We start from the raw sequence: 15,972 nt of genomic DNA, 5'->3' as shown, positions 1-15,972 counted from the left end.
ATTGAAAGAGCTAATTGTGCCTTGCGTGATTATCTTGAAAATATAAAAAAGGGGGAACAAGAGAGATTTATGAAACATAAAGACATTCTGAATAAAACCTTATTTACCCTAAATTTTTTGAATGTTTGGAGCAAGGGAAATCCATCAGCAGCAGAGTTGCATTTTCAAGGGAAAGAAGAGGATAAGAAGATCTTGAATATGCCTATTTGGTATAAAGATAAAGAGAAAGGTTGGATCCCAGCATCATTAACATATTTGGGACCAGGGTATGCTTTCATTTCTGTTAATAATTACAGGTTTTGGATCCCAGCAAGATTGATCAAAATCAACAATGGCTGATCCCTTTGTTCAAAAATTCGTAGAGCTTACTATGCAAAGAAGCTTTACTTTCTGTACAAGGGAAGCAACACCTCCTACGTGGGGTCAAATGAAGAGATTGACCCAGGAAGCAGAGAAGACGTTAATGAAGGTGGGGCAACCTCTGAATCCTACCAATCTTTTGCTTGCCATGATGGCGGTGGATATATGTCAGGTAATCAGTGTACCAGCAAGTAATCATACATATTGGGCATATATACCTAATCCCCCATTAGTAAAAGCAGTTTTCTGGAGGGAACCAGAAGTGCAGGTATGCACTAATGAGACTGCCTTCTTTCCCCGCCAGCTTGCGGGGGAATAGAACAACTATCTCATCATAAACAACAATATAATATTAGTAATTTGACCATTGCAGTGGAAGGTATTCCTTTGTGTATAGGAGGACACCCCTTTTGTCTGTCCACCAAGGAACATTCTCATCATTCTTATAACACGTGGGGGGTAAAGTATAATAATTACCATTTTGTTACTTTTACTGTACTTGTTTCCACCAGGGGATTTAACACCTCGACAGAACTGATAGACATTCATAATGGAAAACACATGTCACTATGTCCTGTTAAGTTTTTTGCTCCTTCTCTAGAATCTTTGGAGTGGGAACGTTGCCGAGGTCATCATCCCTTTAAAGTCATGAGTTATTCTGCGGCCATCATTGTAGATTGGAGTCCAGATCATGGGCAATTCTTAGAAAAATGGTCCAATAAATCTCTTAGGTGGCATCGTGCAAATAGCACTTTGATGGGCAATGGTAATGAAACAGTTAAATGGCAGCAATTTGCACTTGTCCCTCCTCAATTACAATTGCAAGGATATCTGCACATTCAAGGAGATATTTGGAAACTATGGGCAGTTTCTGGTAATCTCACTATGTGGTCAGGAAACTATACTTTGGATAGTGGTGACTCTTTGGGCCCATTCCAAGTTAATTTACATGTTAATAAATCTTATTCCACAAAAGCATGTGTAAAATATCCTTTTGCATTGTTATATGGGAATTGGACCTGGAATGATACTGTGAGGTCTGTGTCATGTGACTTTTGTAATCTAACTCAATGTTTAAATCAGTCTTGGTGGGAAGAATTTGAAAGATGAGCCTATAACTCCAATTTCTCGTTAGTAATTGTTAAGGCTCGGACAGAAGTATGGTTACCTATAAATCTGACTCGGCCGTGGTCAGATTCTTTTGCTGTTTCTCATCTAGTAACCACTGTACAGACTTTGCTACACCGATCTCGATGTATGCTTGGTGTGGTCATTGCTTTGATTCTAGCAGTCGCATCAGTAACTGCAACAGAAGCAGTAGCAGGTCTTGCGTTACACCAAGGAATTCAAACGCTGATTTTATTCGAGACTGGCATAAAGACTCTTGCTATGACTATTTGTTATGACAACAACAGAGAGATTTGGATGCACAACTTGCTACCGATGTGCTCAATCTTCAACACACCGTTTCCTGGCTTGGAGATCAATTGGCTGTTTTATCTACATGAAGTGTGTTGAAATGTGATTGGAATTCTGCTCAGTTTTGTATAACACCTGTACCATTTAACATGAGTGAAGGATGGGATAAAGTAAAATGATCCTTGACTGGGCATCAAAATCTCACTACAGAGATTATGGACCTGGAACGACAAATTTTGTCTACTTTTAGCAGGACTATACCTGACATTACAGGGTCTCATTTGATGAAAAGTCTTCAAGAGGCAATGAATAACTTAAATCCAATAGGGCATGTATTCTCACCAATTGGGACTACATTTGGGAACACTGTGTTTATATTACTTTTATGTTGTGTTGCTTTTCTAGTCTTCTGGCGGTGGGGGAAGGGGAAACAACTAAAGCGCGAAGCAGAGAAGATCCAGACCATGCTACAATTTATAAAAGCAAATAAAAAAGGGGGAGATGAAGGGTTAATAGGGTAGCAGAGATGTGCCTGCAAACGGGTCTCTCTGCTTGGTCTGAACGTCCGTGCAAACAAGGCGTTCTGCCAAAGATTCTGGACACAGCCTTGAGTTTAATGGTCCCTTGCAAACGAGGGAGCATTCCCTTCTTGTGATAAGAAGGAGAAGAGGGCTTTGGACAGACTCTGCAGCAGACAGGGATTTCACTCCCCTTTGCTGTACGATAACATGTATGGGCCTGCACTATACTGAAAAGGCTTATTCATGCAGTCTGGAATCCTGCCTAGGGGGCTTTTATAATAATAAACCGCAATTAGTTTTGCGCAGTTCTGTTCCTCTGGCCAGAGTGTGTCTTGTCTGTCTCTTTTGTGTCTCGTGTTCTGTCTTTGTGTAATTTCGCTCGCAACACAATGTACGTAAAAATTTTCTGAAACACTTGGAAGACCATGGAGAAAATGGACAGACACAAGCATATGAAATCAAATATACCTTCAAAGAATAAAGCAGCTTTCTGTCCTTGATGAGTTAAGCAGATGGCTCAAAGACTTCCAGGTCTTCATGAGTAAGTTAACAATTCCCCTTCAAATTGTGAGCAAGTTTCCAAAAGGTAAGACTTTTAATAGTTAATAGTGAAACCAGGCTTTGCATTTGTATAGATTTCTGTATTACAGTACATAGGGAATCACATCACTTGAGTTTCTAAGAACTGAAGTTTTATTTATTTATTTTTATTTTTTTTTAAATACTGACCATAGAGAAAATGAAATAAATCAAATTTAGTCTCCAATTCCAGGTCTGTCACTTAAAATCAGGTAACTTGGGAAAGTTAATTTGAAATTCTGAGCCTCGGCTTTTTTTTTTTTTTAACTATAAATTGGAGATTTTATTTTTGTCGTTGTGAACATAAAATGTGATACATTAAATCATATATATTGTAATATATAAATCATATATATTTATATGTGTGTATATGGGCTTCTTCAATGGCTCAGTGAAAAAGAATCTACCTGCAATGCAGGAGACACAGGAGACACGGGTTCAATCCTTGGGTTGGGAAGATCCCCTGGAGGAGGAAATGGCAACCCACTCCAGTATTCTTTCCTGGAGAATCCCATGGACAGAGAAGCCTCACAGGTTACAGTCCATAGGGTCACAAAGAGTTAGACACAACTAAAATGACTAAGCACATGTGCATAATTTTGCATAATAAATGATTTTTTTATGTTCTTCTAGTCTTGTTATTTCTTTTCATTAATATATTTTTGCCTATACTAATGTAAATAATTGAATAAAATATTTTTTCTCACCATGTTTTACATTTCAGAGGGATATAAACTTACTGATATGCTTAAATTGAATTTCTGATAATTTGTAAACAACAAAAAAAATGAGATTGATTATCTATGTTGGTTCAAGAACTGTTACATACTTATATGTAGCCCACTAGATACTCACAGAAACTATCTATCAAAATCTCATTTTACAAATATGAAAATTATGACCCAGAGTGATGATTAACCCTTAAAGTATTACACCTAGATTTATAAAAGTATATTTTTAATTCAGTTCAGTTGCTCAATCGTGTCTGACTCTGTGTAACCCCATGGACCGCAGCAGGCCAAGCCTCCCTGTCCATCACCAACTCCTGGAGTTTACCCAAACTCATGTCCATTGAGTCAGTGATGCCATCCAACCATCTCATCCTCTGTCAATCCCTTTTCCTCCTGCCCTCAATCTTTCCCAGCATCAGGGTCTTTTCAAATGAGTCAGTTCTTCACATCAGGTGGCTAAATATTGGAGTTTCAGCTTCAGCATCAGTCCTTCCAATTAATAATCCAGACTGATTTCCACTAAAATGGACTGGTTGGATCTCCTTGCTGTCTTCTCCAACACCACAGTTCAAAAGCAAGAATTCTTCAGTGCTCAAGTTTCTTTATAGTCAAACTCTCACATGCATACATGACTGATGGAAAAACCATAGCTTTGACTAGACGGACTTTTGTCAGCAAAGTAAGGTCTCTGCTTTTTAATATGTTTTTAATAAAGTATATTTTACTGGTTTTGAAATAGCTTTCATGATAAAAATGATATATATTTTCTAAAAGAAGACTTTTAAAGATGTTTGAGTTACATGTATTAATGATGAAGTTTATGTAAAATCCAGTTTCATAAGGGTTTTGGCTTTCATATCATATAAACTAGATCACTGGAGTAGAAAGAGACATTTATGATCAAATATAATAGTTTGCTAAATGGAAACGTTAAGGAATCTTCACTATCACTGAGTAACAAGTGGAACAAGATTAGAACGTGGCTGGTTAAGACTTATATGATATTTGTCAAAAAAGGTTTAAAAAATGAAATGAAATCAGAAGCCATCTTTTAACCTAAAGAAGCATCCTTAATTGGAAATGAAGGAGAGTTTAATGAAAAGATGCTTCCACAGTCACACTGTTATTTTTGTTCTCTGATAGTATCACTCCTGGTATGTGTCATGACCATTAATTAATTAGTAGACACTTTGAGATGGCTCTGAATTTACATTATCTGAAAAATGTGACACAATGTTAGGTAGCTGATAAATATTTGTAAATTGTATAAATAACATTAAATTTACATATATTGTTCTAAAGTATGTCCCATCATTTTAGAGGTAAAATATTTCAGATATCTGAAATTACATTCTACAAAAGAATAAATGGAACTATAGTGATGGAAAAGCACTTTGCCTATTTGTGGGCTATCATGAAATTAAAAGATGCTTACTTCTTGAAAGGAAAGTTATGTCCAACCTAGACAGCATATTAAAAAGCAGAGACATTACTGTGCCAACAAAGGTCCATCTCATTAAAGTTATGTTTTTCCAGTAGTCATGTACTTATGTGAGAGTTGGACTGTAAAAAAAAAAAAAAAAAAAAAAAAAAACAGAAGGCCAAAGAATTGATGCTTTTGAACTACGGTGTTGGAGAAGACTCTTGAGGAGCCCTTGGACTACAAGGAGATCCAACCAGTCCATCCTAAAGGAAATCAATCCTGGGTGTTCATTGGAAGGACTGATGTTGAAGCTGAAACTCCAATAGTTTGGCCACCTCCTGTGAAGAACTGACTCATTGGAAAAGACCCTGATGCTGGGAAAGATTACGGGCAGACAGAGAAGGGGACAGATGCCAGGGTCCAGCCCCGGTGGATCCAGGGAATTCGAAGGGTGGACAGAGTTGGAGAGGAAAACTTATTTACTTATTAATATAAGATTAGATTAGGAAGAAATAGTGTAGTAGGAAGATTAAGTGGAGAGAAGAGGCTGATTAACTTGGGTTACCTGGAAAACCAATAAAGTTCTAGACAAGGAGCTTGCACCATCTAGGTTAGGCTGCCGGTGCCTGTTTGAATATCGGAGAGTGCCCCGCCTTGCTCTCTCTCTCTTATGGGGGACAAGTAAGTAGACATAGTGAGCCTCCACGCCCCAGATGGGAATTCAACCTGAAATTAGAGTAAAGAGGAGACATGGGGGAAACCAGTCCAGCGATTGTTTCTCCTTCTATTGTCCTTCAAGGCCTTTTATACTTTTGATTATACGTAGAGATCAATGGGTAATACAAAATTATGTAGCATTCGCAGCCCAGACTCTTTCTGTATAGCTTTTTGTATACAAAAGGTCTCAGGTGATTTACATTATCTTCTGGCCAAGAGGCTTGTTAAAACTTTTTGGCTCTCTTCCTTAATGAATGTTAATTTTGTTTCCTCTAAGTGTTTTTCTTTAACCTGCATCTCCTTAAAGCGCTAAAGTTACATCTCCATAGAACAAAGGCACAGTGGGTTATAACAAAGAAGGTACTTAACTCAAAGATCTAATGTTGCTAATACCAGGTCTACTACTTGTTTTTCTATATACCAACTATATCCAAAAATAAAGGATATGAAAATTTGGCAGCAAGTATTGGCTCAACAAATGAAACTTTTAATCAGTCCTATTCTAATGACTTTGACTCCTTGGAAGCCCCTATATTCCTAGGATGTTTTAAGCTTCCTGTGCCTCCTGCAGTCAGGAGGCCTCAAACAATCACATGCACAGCTGTAGAGTCCTGCAGACAGGCTAGAAAGCCATCAGAGGGGTTTTTGGATTGAAACACTCTTTCAAATGCAGAAGACTAAAGCCCTGAATTGACTTTTTTCTGGAGAATGTCAGAAGAGTGGAAAAGCAGGCAGATTCTTATTTTTTGGGGGTGGATGCTCCTGAAATTCCAGGGGGAAAACCTGAGGTCTGATTAGCCTTGCCATCAGAGCTCTGCCGCATGACCTTGTCACGGGTGGAATTCCTCACGCTGGCTCCTGGCAGACAGAGGATGAGAAGGTTGGATAGCATCATCAACTCAATGGACATCAGTTTGTAGACTCTGGGTGTTGGTGATGGACAGGGAGGCCTGATGTGCTATGGTCCGTGGGGTCGCAAAAAGTTGGACATAACTGAGCGACTGAACTGAACTAAATTGATAACATCCAGGCGGCTGCGGCCAGTGCACTAAGCACAGGCGGCTGTGGCCAGCACACTAAACGTGGCAGAGAGGAGCTACCCATGTCCAAGGCCAGGGACGGTGGCCGCAAGGAGCTACCCTGCGTCAGAGGTCAGGGATGGTAGCCGAGAGGAGCTACACCAAGTCCGAGGCCAAGAACGGTGGGCGAGAGGAGCTACCCTGCATTCGAGGTCAGAGGCAGCGGCCAGGAGGAGCAAAGCCACCTCAAAGGAACGGTGCCTGCTTGGGCACAGGAGGGTGTAGAGGAGGCATCCTATGTTGAAGGTCAGGAAGGGCAGAGTTGAGGAGATACTCCTCATCCAAGGTAAGGAGCACCAGCTGCACTTTGCTGGAGCAGCCATGAAGAGATACCTTACGCCCAAGGTAAGAGAAAACCAAGTAAGAGGGTAGGTGTTGCAAGAGGGCATCAGAGGGCAGACACACTGAAACCATACTCATGGAAAACTAGTCAACCTAACCACACTAGGACCACAGCTTTGTCTAACTCAATGAAACTAAGCCACACCCACAGGGCAACCCAAGATGGGTGGATCATGGTGGAGAGGTCTGACAGAATGTGATCCACTGGAGAAGGGAATGGCAAACCACTTCAGCGCTCTTGCCTTGAGAACCCCATCAGTTCAGTTTAGTTCAGTCACTCAGTTGTGTCCAACTCTTTGCGACACCATGAATCGCAGCATACCAGCCTTCCCTGTCCAACACCAACTTCAGGAGTTCACTCAGATTCACATTCATCCAGTGAGTGATGCCAACCAGCCATCTCATCCTCTGTTGTCCCCTTCTCCTCCTGCCCCCAATCCCTCCCTGCATCAAAGACTTTTCCAATGAGTCAACTCCTCACATGAGGTGGCCAAAGTACTGGAGTTTCAGCTTCAGCATCATTGCTTCCAAAGAAATCCCAGGACTGATCTCCTTCAGAATGGACTGGTTGGATCTCCTTGCAGTCCAAGGGACTCTCAAGAGTCTTCTACAACACCAAAGTTCAAAAGCATCAATTCTTCGGTGCTCAGATTCTTTACAGTCCAAATCGCACATCCATACATGACTACTGGAAAAACCATAGCCCTTACTAGACGGACCTTAGTCGGCAAAGTAATGTCTCTGCTTTTGAATGAACTATCTAGGTTGGTCATAACTTCTCTTCCAAGGTGTAAGTGTCTTTTAATTTCATTGCTGAAGTTTCCATCTGCAGTAATTTTGGAGCACAAAAAAATAAAGTCTGACACTGTTTCCATTGCTTCCCCATCTATTGCCCATGAAGTGATGGGTCCAGATGCCATGATCTTCGTTTTCTTAATGTTGAGCTTTAAGCCAAATTTTTCACTGTCCTCTTTCACGTTCATCAAGAGGCTTTTTAGTTCCTCTTCACTTTCTGCCATAAGGGTGGTGTCATCTGTATCTGAGGTTATTGATATTTCTCCCAGCAATCTTGATTTCAGCTTGCATTTCTTCCAGTCCAGCATTTCTCATGATGTACTCTGCATATAAGTTAAATAAGCAGGGTGACAATATACAGCTTTGACGTACTCCTTTTCCTATTTGGAATCACTCTGTTGTTCCATGTCTAGTTCTAACTGTTGCTTCCTGGCCTGCATACAGACTCCTTAAGAAGCAGGTCAGGTGGTCTGGTATTCCCATCTCTCTCAGAAATTTACAGTTTATTGTGATCCACACAGTCAAAGGCTTTGGCATAGTCAATAAAGCAGAAATAGGTGTTTTTTTTTTTCTGGAATTCTCTTGCTTTTTCCATGATCCAGGTGATGTTGGCAATTTGATCTCTGGTTCCTCTGCCTTTTCTAAAACCAGCTTGAACATCAGGATGTTCACAGTTCACGTATTGCTGAAGCGTCTCTTGGAAAATTTTGAGCATTACTTTACTAGCATGGACAGATGGTGATTGCAGCCATGAAATTAAAAGACGCTTATTCCTTGGAAGAAATGTTATGATGAACCTAGATAGTATATTCAAAAGCAGAGACATTACTTTGCCGACTAAGGTCTGTCTAGTCAAGGCTATGATTTACCTGTGGTCATGTATGGATGTGAGAGTTGGACTGTGAATAAGGCTGAGCACCGAAGAATTGATGCTTTTGAACTGTGGTGTTGGAGAAGGCTCTTGAGAGTCCCTTGGATTGCAAGGAGATCCAACCAGTCCATTCTGAAGGAGATCAGCCCTGGGATTTCTTTGGAAGGAATGATGCTGAAGCTGAAACTCCAGTACTTTGGCCACCTCATGTGAAGAGTTGACTCATTGGATAAGTCTTTGATGCTGGGAGGGATCGGGGGCTGGAGGAGAAGGGGATGACAGAGGATGAGATGGCTGGATGGCATCACTGACTCGATGGGCGTGAGTCTGAGTGAACTCCTGTATTTGGTGATGGACAGGGAGGCCTGGGGTGCTGCAACTCATGGGGTCACAAAGACTTTGACACGACTGAGCACTTGAACTGAACTGAACTGAACTGGGCAGAGTGAACATGCAGAGTTGTAAGACATGAGCTTGGTGAAGCATTATCTGAGGCAGTGATTATTATGACTTTTATGATATGTCTGAGGACACAATTATGGTTCCTTTGTGTCCTCTTAAAATTTATATGTTGGGGTCCTCATCTTTAAATGGACATCTTTTTGGGGGTGTTTGTTCTAAAAGGTTTTGTAAGTCTTCATAGTACTGTTCAACTTCAGCTTCTTCAGTGTTACTTGTTGGGGCATAGACTTGGATTACCATGCTTTTGAATGGTTTGCCTTGGAAACGAACAGAGTTCTTTCTGTTGATTTTGAGAGAGCATCGAAGTATTGCATTTTGGACTATTTTGTTGACCATGATGGCTACTCCATTTCTTCTAAGGATTCCTGCCCACAGTAGTAGATATAAAGGTCACCTGAGTTAAATTCACCCATTCCAGTCCTTTTTAGTTCACTGATTCCTAGAATGTAGACATTCACTCTTACTGTTTCCTCTTTGACCACTTCCAATCTGCCTTGATTCATGGACCTAACATTTCAGGTTCCTATGCAATATTGCTCTTTACAGCATCGGACCTTGCTTCTATCACCAGTCACATCCACAACTGGGTATTGTTTTTGCTTTGGCTCTATCCCTTGATTCTTTCTGGAGTTATTTCTCCACTGATCTCCAGTAGCATGTTGGGCACTTACCAACCTGGGGGGTTCCTCTTCCAGTATCCTATCATTTTGCCTTTTTATACTGTTCATTGGGTTCTCAAGGCAAGAATGCTGAAGTGGTTTGCCATTCCCTTCTCCAGTGGACCACATTCTGTCAGACCTCTCCACCATGACCCGCCCGTCTTGGTTGGCCCCACACAGCATGACTGAGTTTCATTGAGTTAGATAAGGCTGTGGTCCTAGCATGATTAGATTGACTAGTTTTCTGTGAGTATGGTTTCAGTTTGTCTGCCCTCTGATGCCCTCTTGCAACACCTACCATCTTAGTTGGGTTTCTCTTACCTTGGACATGGGGTATCTCTTCACGGATGCTCCAGCAAAGTGCTTTACTTTGCAAGAGGGGTATCTCCTCACCATCAAACCTCCTAACCTGAACGTTGAGTAGCTCCTCTAGGCCTTCCTGTGCCTGCGCAGCCACTGCTCCTTGGATGTTGGGTTGCTCCTCTCAGCCACTGCCCCTGACATGGGCCCTGTGGTAGCTCCTCCTGGCCGCCAGGAAGCAACAATTAGAACTGAACATGGAACAACAGAGTGGCTCCAAATAGGAAAAGGAGTATGTCAAAGCTGTATATTGTCACCCTGCTTATTTAACTTATATGCAGAGTACATCATGAGAAGTGCTGGGCTGGAAGAAGCACAAGCTGGAATCAAGATTGCCAGGGGAATATAAATAACCTCAGACCTTATGACAGAATGTGAAGAGGAACTAAAGAGCCTCTTGACAAAATTAATAGAGGAGAGTGATAAAGTTTGCTTAAAGCTCAACATTCAGAAAACGAAGATCATGGCATCTGGCCCCATCACTTCATGGGAAATAGAAGGGGAAATAGTGGAAACATACTTTATTTTTTGAGGCTCCAAAATCACTGCAAATGGTGACTGCAGCCATGAAATAAAAAGACGCTTACTCCTTGGAAAAAAAGTTGTGACCAACATAGTTAGCATATTGAAAACCAGAAACACTACTTTTCCAACAAAGATCTGTCTAGTAAAGGCTATGGTTTTTCCAGTGGTCATGTACATATGTGAGAGGTGGACTGTGAAGTAAGCTGAGTGCCAAAGAATTGATGCTTTTGATCTGTGTTGTTGGAGAAAACTCTTGAGAGTCCCTTGGACTTCAAGGAAATCCAACCAGTCTTTTCTGAAGGAGATCACCCCTGGGTGTTCTTTGGAAGGAATGATGCTAAAGTTGAAACTCCAGTACTTTGGCCACCTCATGTGAAGAGTTGATTCACTGGGAAAGACTCTGATGCTGGGAGGGATTGGGGCAGGAGGAGAAGGGGACGACAGAGGATGAGATGGCTGGATGGTATCACTGACTCGATGGACATGGGTCTGAGTGAACTCCGGGAGTTGGTGATGGACAGGGAGGCTTAGTGTGCTGCGATTCATGGGGTCACAAAGAGTCAGACATGACTGAGCGACTGAACTGAACTGAATCTTTAAAACTAGAGAGTGTGAGTTTATCTGGAAATAGGTTCTTTACAGAGTTAATTTATTTAAAATAAGATCACTAGGATAAAACTTAATGCAACAAGACTAGTTTTCTTATTAAAAAAGAAATTCAGATACAGATAGGTTTACATGGAGAAAACCATGTGAACTTAAATCTGGTCATCTTTAAGCCAAGGAAAGAAGCAGAGAACAAGTCCTTTTCTCACAGTCTTTAGAAGTGGCCAATCCTGTTGACACTTGATTTAGAATTCTAGCATCCAGAATGGTGTAATGATAAGTTTCCATTTTTTAAATCCATCCAACTTTTGTTACTTTTTTATAAAAGCTCTAATACACTGATAAAGAAATTGATACAAAAAAGTATTATACTAAATACCAAAAAATGAGCAAGTGGCTTTGGGTTTCAGTAGTGGGTAGATGCTTAAAGAGTTTTGGGCTGCCTGTTAGAAAAGTCCTAAAGTGCCTTTAAGAGACAATTGGTAGAAATATGAACAATAAAATGTGGTCTCAATGTTCCCGGAAGAGAACAAAATGGCTATAGAGAAAGCATCTATCATCTATCATCTGAGAGAAAAACGGAAATTATTTAACATTGCTAGAAATATGATAAGTTTGAAGTCTCAAATGAAATGCTGCTGCTGCTGCTGCTACTAAATCGAGTCAGTCATGTCTGACTCTGTGCGACCCCATAGACAGCAGCCTACCAGGCTCCTCAATCCCTGGGATTCTTCAGACAAAAACACTGGACTGGGATGACATTTCACTTTCCAGTTCATGAAAGTGAAAAGTGAAAGTGAAATTGCTAAGTCATGAAGCAAAGTCGTCAGAAGTGAAGCCGATGCCTTGAGACCATATGGACTGTAGTCCACCAGGCTCCTCCATCCATGGGATTTTTTCAGGCAAGAGTACTGGAGTGGGTTGCCATTTTCTTCTCCCAAATGAAATGAACAACCTCTTATTGGACATTGAAAGAAGGCAATTATTGTTATGAATAAGCATTCCAATCCCAAAGAAAGGCAATGCCAAAGAATGCTCAAACTACCACACAGTTGCACTCATCTCACATGCTAGTAAAGTAATGCTCAAAATTCTCCAAGCCAGGCTTCAGCAATATGTGAACCATGAACTCCCTGATGTTCAAGCTGGTTTTAGAAAAGGCAGAGGAACCAGAGATCAAATTGCCAACATCCGCTGGATCATGGAAAAAGCAAGAGAGTTCCAGAAAAACATCTACTTCTGCTTTATCAACTATGCCAAAGCCTTTGACTGTGTGGATAACAAGAAGCTGTGGACAATTCTGAAAGAGATGGGAATACCAGACCACCTGACCTGCCTCTTGAAAAATCTGTATGCAGATCAGGAAGCAACAGTTAGAAGTGGACATGGAACAACAGACTGGTTCCAAATAGGCAAGGAGTACGTCAAGGCTGTATATTGTCACCCTGCTTATTTAACTTATATGCAGAGAACATCATGAAAAACGCTGGACTGGAAGAAACACAAGATGAAATCAAGATTTCTGGGAGAAATATCAATAACCTCAGATATGCAGATGACACCACCCTTATGGCAGAAAGTGAAGAGGAACTAAAAAGCCTCTTGAAGAAAGTAAAAGGAGAGTGAAAAATTTGGCTAAAATCTCAACATTCAGAAAACGAAGGTCATGGCATCTGGTCCCGTCACTTCATGGGAAATAGATGGGGAAACAGTGGAAACAGTGTCAGACTTTACTTTTATTATTATTATTATTATTATTATTATTATTATTATGTGTGTGTGTGTGTGTGTGTGTGTGTGTGCTTCAAATCACTGCAGATGGTGACTGCAGCAATGAAATTAAAGATGCTAACTCCTTGGAAGAAAAGTTATGACCAACCTAGATAGCATATTCAAAAGCAGAGACATTACTTTGCCGACTAAGGTCTGTCTAGTCAAGGCTATGGTTTTTCCAGTAGTCATGTATGGATGTGAGAGTTAGACTCTGAAGAAGGTTGAGCACCGAAGAATTGATTCTTTTGAACTGTGTTGTTGGAAAAGACTCTTGAGAGTCCCTTGGACTGCAAGGAGAAACCACCAGTCCATTCTGAAGGAGATCAGTCCTGGGATTTCTTTGGAAGGAATGATGCTAAAGCTGAAACTCCAGTACTTTGGCCACCTCATGTGAAGAGTTGACTCATTGGAAAAGACTTTGATGCTGGGAGGGATTGGGAGCAGGAGGAGAAGGGGACAACAGAGGATGAGATGCATGGATAGCATCACTGACTGGATGGATGTGAATCTGGGTGAACTCCGGGAGTTGGTGAGGGACAGGGAGGCCTGGCTTGCTGTGATTCATGGGGTCGCAAAGAGTGGGACAGACTGAGCTACTGAACTGAACTGAACTGAACTGAACAGCTAATACAGTGACCTTTGGTCTTTATATTCAAATTTGTTCTACTGACTGAATATGTAGATTATCTTAAGTGAATCTTGAGTATTATGGTTTTGTGTCTTTAAACATAGTGCATCTTTTCATGTTATTCCCTGCTATCCTCTTCTGTTTTCCCACTTCTTTAAAATCAGGTAAAGCATTGCTGCTTCTGGGAAGAATTCCCTGGTATCAATTTGATTTAGGTGTTCTTTAGTACAATATGAATATATTTATAATTAATAGGCTATAAATTATAGAATCCAATCATCATATATTAAATCATTGATAGTATGGAAACAATCTTATTCAACATGGTAATCCTAATTTATGTGATAGGATGTTTGATACAAAGAGCTGCTCCACAGGCATCTTTAAAAATCCTCTTATTTTATTTTGGAGTGTAGTTAATTAACAATGTTTTATTAGTTTCACGTGTACAGCAATGTGATATATTTAGTCATGCATTTATTCTTTTTCAAATTATTTTCCCATTTAGGTTGTTACATAATATCAAGCAGAGTTCCCTGTGCTATACAGTGGGTCCATAAACAATTTTGACTGAATGTACAAAGACAATATCAAGCTTTGTACTTGTTGCTTAGTTGCTAAGTCATGTCCAACTCTTTTGTGATCCCATGGACTGCAGCTCTCAGGGGTTCTCTGCATGGGATTTCCCAGGCAACAATACTGGAGTGGATTGCCATTTCCTTCTCCAGGGCATCTTCCTGGGCAAGGGATTTAACCTGCATCTCTGCTTTGGCTGGCAAATTCATTACCACTGAACCACATGGAAAGCCATATTTAGCTTATAATACTTTAAAATATTTTCCTTATTTTATAGCTAAACTATTCTAATTTGTGAAATCCATAACTAAAAAAGAATAGATGTGACTAACTTTGTCCTTTTGAGCCTCACACTGAAGCCAAAAGAGAAGAAAGTACTTTATATTATGTTCTTGCTCTTCTACATTTTGACCATGTTGGGCAACCTACTCATTATTGTGACCATCACTGTCAGTGAGACTCTAAACTCACCCATATACTTTTTCTTGCTAGCTTACCATTCATGGATGCCATTTATTCTTCAGCCATTACCCAAAAATTGATTTCTGATATGTTCTTTGGGGAAAATATCATATCTTTCCAATTTTGTATGGCTCAGCTCTTTACAGAGCACCTTTTCAGTGGATCCAAAGTCTTCATCTGCTGATGATGGCCTATGACCACTATGTGGCCATCTGTAAGCTCTTGCATTATTTGGTGATCATGAGGCAGAAAGTGTGTGTTGAGCTGCTGGTGGTGTCCTGGGTTGAAGGTTTTCTGCACTCAATTATTCAACTTAGCACTATTTATTGGCTCCCATTCTGTGGCCCCAATGTCATTGATCATTTTATGTGTGACATGTTCCCTTTACTGAAACTCGTCTGTACTGACACCTATGTCATTGGCATCTTAGTTATGGCCAATGAAGGACTGGTCTGCACTATAGTGCTTCTGCTCTTACTCGTCTCGTATGGAGTTATCCTGCACTTTCTGAAGAATCTGAGTCAGGAAGGAAGGCGGAAAGCCCTCCAGACCTGTGGTTCCCAAATCACTGTGGTTGTCTCTTTCTTCGTCCCCTGTATTTTCATGTATGTGAGACCTATTAAGAGCTTTCCCATTGATAAAACATTGAGCATGTTTTACACAGTCATAACCCCCATGCTGAACTCATTAATCTACACTCTCAGAAACTCAGAGATGACAAATGCTATGAGGGAACTCTGGAGAAGAAACATCATATCTTGCAGCAAATAATTTTGACATTCACCATGAAGAGGTTCATACAACTTTAGGGCCCATCTCCTTAGAAACCAAAAGTCTCTTAAAATGGATTCACGTATCCCATTCAATTAAGGCATTTTTATAATTATAATAATTAACTGTATAATTGGGTTACTAATATGCTTCTCTGGTAAAATGTCAGCTCTGTATATAGCATTTGCTTATCACTTTGCCTAGTAAGGTGTAATATGTATAAGGAGGAAGTTGATAAAACTATATAATAAATTAAATATTTACAATTTCAATTATTTTAATCAATTTATTCAGTTATATTTAAAATTATTTT

General features: G+C 40.3%; 1 pseudogene; it reads left to right on the top strand.

Moving 5' to 3' along the window:
- LOC102186783 lies at positions 332 to 15,659 on the top strand (annotated as a pseudogene).

Source organism: Capra hircus, chromosome 15 (genome assembly GCF_001704415.2).
Source record: "Capra hircus breed San Clemente chromosome 15, ASM170441v1, whole genome shotgun sequence".
In the NCBI taxonomy this organism is placed as follows: domain Eukaryota; kingdom Metazoa; phylum Chordata; class Mammalia; order Artiodactyla; family Bovidae; genus Capra; species Capra hircus.
The sequence above is the reverse complement of the archived record's forward strand: the minus strand, read 5'-3'. Positions and strand labels throughout refer to the sequence as shown.